This window comes from Tachyglossus aculeatus, chromosome 6, assembly GCF_015852505.1.
Source record: "Tachyglossus aculeatus isolate mTacAcu1 chromosome 6, mTacAcu1.pri, whole genome shotgun sequence".
NCBI classification, from domain to species: domain Eukaryota; kingdom Metazoa; phylum Chordata; class Mammalia; order Monotremata; family Tachyglossidae; genus Tachyglossus; species Tachyglossus aculeatus.
The window spans coordinates 49,527,478-49,533,441 of record NC_052071.1 but is presented as its reverse complement, the minus strand read 5'-3'; positions in this window follow the sequence as shown (position 1 = coordinate 49,533,441).

The following is a 5,964-nucleotide window of genomic DNA, read 5'->3' as shown; positions in this document are numbered from 1 at the left end:
GTGTCTGACCTGATTATCTTGTTCCTATCCCAACACTCATTACAGTGCTTGGCACATAATAGGCACTTAATTACTCCAAATATTATTCCAGTCTCCCTCCCTCAGCCTAGAATTTCTCTTTCTGACATTTCCCCTGGGCTGCAAAAGGAGGGTAAGAGTGAGAAAGTAAGCACAGAGGAACAGGATTGGTAAAAGCAAGACTATCTCCTTTTTCCCCGACTTCACATCTGTTCCCTGTCTTCAGCTTCCCCACACAAGAGGGAGAGGTCTGCCTACCCTCCTGTGTGGGGAAGTTGAGGACCGGGAACAGAACTCCCCCTCCCCACAACACACACATCTGTGGAAGTGTGATGGGCCAAGCCAACCCTGTAATAGGCTATATAGGACTAGACATTCAAGTCCCATTTTTGAAATGTTCGGATTCCTCAGAGTGAAAACATTATGTACATGATTCAACATGGCTGAGATCTTTGGTTCCTTCCCATTGGAACTGGTCACATGCTCCCCCTATACTGTAAGTTCCTTAAAGGCAGGGATCCAGCTTACCAACTCTATTGTATCATACTTTCCCTAGAGCTTAGATCAGTTCTCTGCTGACAGTAAGCACTCAAATACCACTGATTAATTAATTGCTTCCTTAATGAAGTCTTGTGGATTCGAGTCAGGTAGCCTTGGGTCTGGTCTACGCTTTACCTCTGATCTGCTTGGTGGCCTTGGACAAGTCACTTGCCTCCCCAAGCCTTGTTTTTCCCACCTGTCAAGCGGAAGTTATCTCAGTGATGCTGGAAGTCCACTTTCATAAAAGCACCCTCAAAAAGCATGTGGCTTGAACTCTAGACTGTAAGCTTGGCCTCTAGACTGTAAGTTAATTGTGAGTAGGGGATGGGTCTGTTTGTCGTCACATTGTACTCTCCCAAGCACTTAGTATAGTACTTTGCACAATGGAAGCACTCAAATATGATTGAATGAATATAATAATGATAATGATATTTGTTAAGTGCTTATGATGTGACAAGAACTGTTCTAAGCGCTGGGGTAGATACAAGCTAATCAAGTTGGACACAGTCTCTGTGCCACCTGGGGATCACAGTCTTAATCCCCATTTTACAGATGAGGGAACTGAGGCTCAGAGAAGTGAAGTGACTTGCCCAAAGGCACAAAACAGACATAGGAAAGAGGTGGGATTAGAATCGAAGTCCACTGACCCTCAAGCCCGTGCTCTTTCCAGTAGGCCAGTTCTCACCTAAGAATTCCAGTCACTGTGAGTCCATTAACGGTGAAAGCAAAATTCAAACTATCCCACAGTCTATGGCTTCTCATCACCTCTTCTACTCTGTGTTGTCCCTAATGCATTTGGCAATTCCTTATACTTTTTCTTCAATATGATGGCATACGAGATACCCTGAGACATTGCATGTACCAAGCATGCTACAAATCAGCACATTCCCCAGCCTAAGTTCACAATTCCTCCCATATCCTTTAGACACTGCAAGAAGCTAAAGTAATTCTGAATCTGGACTCTTGTAGGGGTTGAAAGAAGTCCACAATTCAGAAGTAAGCCTGAGAAAGAGACATGGGTACAAAGAGAACAGAAAGCTTTCTGAACTTCTAGGATCAGGTATCCTGTTCAAGTTTACTGCTGCAGATCAAGAAGAAAGAAATCTCACTTTTTAAAATAGGCAAAGTCAGTAGAAGGGCTCAGACAGAGCAGTAAGGCAAGAGAAACTCTATTCATGAAAGATGTCAAAATATGCTGATCGTCAAGAAAACCCCTGTGGGAAATCAAAGACATTTTAAAAAAAGGGTTTTCAAGGCCCTAAATGGAGGAATACTGGGAGAAGAATTTGGGTTAAAAAGATACATTTATCTTACCCTTTAATTCTTTGCTGACTCAGAACCTGGTCAAACAAGTTTAAGCTTTTTCCAACAACAAAAGGAATCAGAAGGAGGATGGAAAGGAGCCAGCCAAGACTGAGCAAAAAAAGAGAAAGGGTGGAGGAAGGAGGGAAAAAAAAAGACATTTCAATTTTCCATCTTTTATGGAAGTTGTTGAACCAAGTCTAGCAATACTCATTGGAGCAAAACAGAGTTACAGTAAATATTTCCTTTAGGGGAATATTTAGTGGGAATATTCATGATAGTTGAAGCATTTTGTATGAAAATCCAGAGTACAAGAAAGAGAGCAGTAATTCACGACATGTGTAGAAGGAGAAACGTGATCTAATGTACTGAATGGGGAGCTCAGTGTTTGGATAAGATAAAATGAATCCAGAGAACTGTACATGAAAAGGGAAAGACTACAGAAAGAAATAATAGAAGAGTTCTACCTGACTGACAGATTACTTCGACTGATATTTAATCGCTAAACCTCCCCCTGGATCTCACTCTGACGCTGCCCGCGTTTGTTTAAATAATTCTTCATCGCCAATTTGAAACAGAACGTGTTGATTTTCACATTATCTGCAGGGCTGATATACAAAAAATAATATATCCTGATGCCAACCATCACACTACACTCCCCCCCCCACCATACCGCCTCCCCTTAATGCTTCACATACCTAAGGAAACATTATTCCAACTCCAACCCATCAAATATGTGTCAAAAGAATGAGGCAGATGACTACTATTACAAAATGGAAAATCCTCCAGTATTGCTCACTAGTCAACATATTCATCCCCCTCTCAGAGTGCCTGGAGAAAACAGAGTTCATCTCTACATCCAAATGCCAGTCAGAGACCAAACCTCATAAGAACATGTGCTCTGAGTTTGCTCCCCCAGGGCCAGCCTGGGTTTCTGATGAATGGCTGGCTGGAAAGGTGCCACAGTCCTTCATTTATGGGAATCAGGGGGAAATGCTATTAATAATGATAAAAACTAGTTTCTAGGGGGCTTATGGAAGAACAGATGGGGCAAGGGTGTCTGCGGGCACAGGGGACACCGCTTCAAAGTGTGAAGAAACACTTTCTTGCCTGCAAACCAGATGTCTCAGCCGGGCAGCTACCCCTAGCCTCCTCGATGAATTTGCCGAGGCAACTGCAGAATGAAAACCTGTTGGGGTGGGGGGTTAGCTTGTGAGCAGCATTGCTCAAAAAAAAAAACAAAACAAAACAGTGCAGCAGCTCTGAGGCGGAAGGAAGGAGTCGAAAAGCTGATGGACAAGCTTGGCCAATTTCCATTTCTTCTCAATTCCAAGGTCGCCTGTCAATCAGTAGTATTTATTGAGCACTCACTGTGTGCAAAGCACCATACTAGGAGCTTGAGGTGGGGAACAGTAAAATTAATAGACATAATCCCTGCTGTCATTCTCTGAAATGCCCAACATATCTGTCAAGCCCAGGACAGATGAATTCTCCTCAGGGGCTATCATTTATTATCTTCTGATTTGAAACATTAACAGCGACCTAATGATTGCAAGTCATTGGAGAACACAGACCCTGTATTTTGCTGCTAGAACACTCTCGCAAATGCTCTGTGCGCAGTAAGTACTGAGTAACTGCTATTGATTGGGAATAAGCAGATCTTCATTCCTGTTTTCATGGAACTTGAGTACAATGAAGACTAAAATGTGTTAGGGAAGACAGTTGCTATTCTCCAAGACTTCCTCAGAACTGCACATAAAGTAGAATTCTATTCATTCGATAAATCAATCAGTGATATCTACTGAGGGCTTACCGTGTCCAAAGTACATTGAGTTCCAGCAGCCCAGAGAAAGATAAGAGGATTAAAAAATGCCAAAGAAATTAAGAGTTGAACACAAAAAGAATTTTCTAGGGCCCGAAGGTTTCTGATTTCAATAGCGCAATAATGAAGGCTCCCCAAGCTCCACCTCTACTCCTTTGCAGACAAGCAGCCAACTAACATTCCACATCGGCACCAAAGAAGTTTACAATTCTACAGTTCCTGGGACCCGCCCAGTGCACTGCTGTTCAGAAATAGCTTGAAACTGCCAGACCTCAATCCATAATTGGTGGGAAAATTCATAATAAACTGGAAATGTAAAAACAAATTTACCCTGACAAACAGAGCAATGTTGATCAATTCAACCAAGGATGGAACATGATATTTTTGAAAGTGATAAATAGGGATAACACTATTTTATATTTAACATATGTAAGTGCATAGGGATAACACTATTTTATACATAACATATGGAAGTGCACATTATCTCATGTCTGCCTCTTCCACCCCAAGCTCAGTGCATGGATTTCCCCAAGAAGAATGCTGGAGTTTGCACACAGCCATCACCTGCCGGTTTCAAAGCACTGAACTAATCCAGTTTAGAAGAGCAGCTAAACTCAAACCAAAAAACACTGAGCGATTTGCACAGTCCATGCAGGCTGGGCCAGTAAGTTAGGCCCAGAGCTAAGAGTCCCAACCCCCTTGGATCCAGCTATTAACTGTGGGATGCATTAACACAACTTTAAAAAATAAATAAAATGAAGCTTGCACTGACCTCAATTTTACTCAATTGCCCAAAGGTTCCATCTCATCATTATGGCATTTGATAAGCACTTACTATCTGTCAAGCACTGTTCTAAGCACTGGGGTAGATGCAGTATGATCAGGTTGGATACAGTCCCTGTCCCTCTTGGGGTTCACAGTCTAAATAGGAGGGAGAACAGTTATTGAATTCATCTAATGCAAACCTAATCACTGTATCTCGATCCCGTGTACCTCAACACCAACCTCTCACCCACATCCCGGAAAGTCCTCCTTCTTCATATACCAGGGACATTTACTCTCCCCACCTTCAAAGATTTACTAGAGGCAAATCTCCTTCAAGAGGCCTTCCCTGACTAAACCCTCATTTCCTCTTCTCCCACTCCCTTCAGCATCGCCCTTGCATTTGGAATTGCTCCCTTTTTTCACCTCTCCCTCAGCCCACAGAACTTATGTAGACGGCCATAATTTATTTATATTAATGTCTGTCTCTCCCTCTAGATTGCAAGCTCAATGTGAGCAGGGAACATATCTACCAACTCTGTTACACTGTACTCTCCCAAGTACTTAGTACAGTGCTCTGCACATAGTATTCACTCAGTAAATACAATTGATTGATTTTACAGATGAATTCCCATTTTACATCTATACAGTGTTGTTAGAATCATAGAGGGAGGGTGCCTTGCTTGAGGTCTAAATCTGCCATTTTTAGCTGTTGTGGAGTTAGCCAATAGTAAAGCAATCACCAATTAAAAATACCTCAAAACCTTGATTTAAACCGAGGTTATGGTAAACATGATAACCACCACCAAAGCAAGGAGTAGAGAACATGAAAATCACTTAGTTTTCCACATAACCACCCTCCTCAGTCAATGGCATTTATTTAGCAGTTACTCTGGGCAGACCACTGTACTAAGCATTTGGGAGAGTATAATATAATATTAAGTAACAACTGTGGCATTTGTTAAATGCTATGTGCCAGGCACTGTATCTACCCCAGCGCTTAGTACAAGGTAAATGGGTTGGACATAGTCCTTGTCCCATATGGGGAACACAGTCTTAATATAGACGAGGTATAGATAATCATCAATCGTATTTATTGAGTGCTTACTGTGTGCAGAGCACTGTACTAAGCGCTTGGGAAGTACAAGTTGGCAACATATAGAGACAGTCCCTACCCAACAGTGGGCTCACAGTCTAAAAGGGGGAGTGGTATAGATGAGAACTGAGGCACAGAGAGTTGAAGTGACTTGCCCTAGGTCACACAGCAGACAAGCTGGGAGTAGAAACCATGTCCTTCCCGCTCCCAGACCTGTGCTCTGCCCATTAAGCCAAGCAGCTTCCCTAAAAAGTTAGCAGACATATTCCCTGCCCACAAGGAGCTTACAGTGTAAACAGAGGATCTTACAGTCTGAAAGGGTAAACTCCTCCCCACTTGCCAACCCATCCTCACATCCTGCTTCTTCTCAGCTGCCACCGCTGAGAAGAGGCTCGTGGGAGGAAGAAAGTTGCTAGCAGCAATA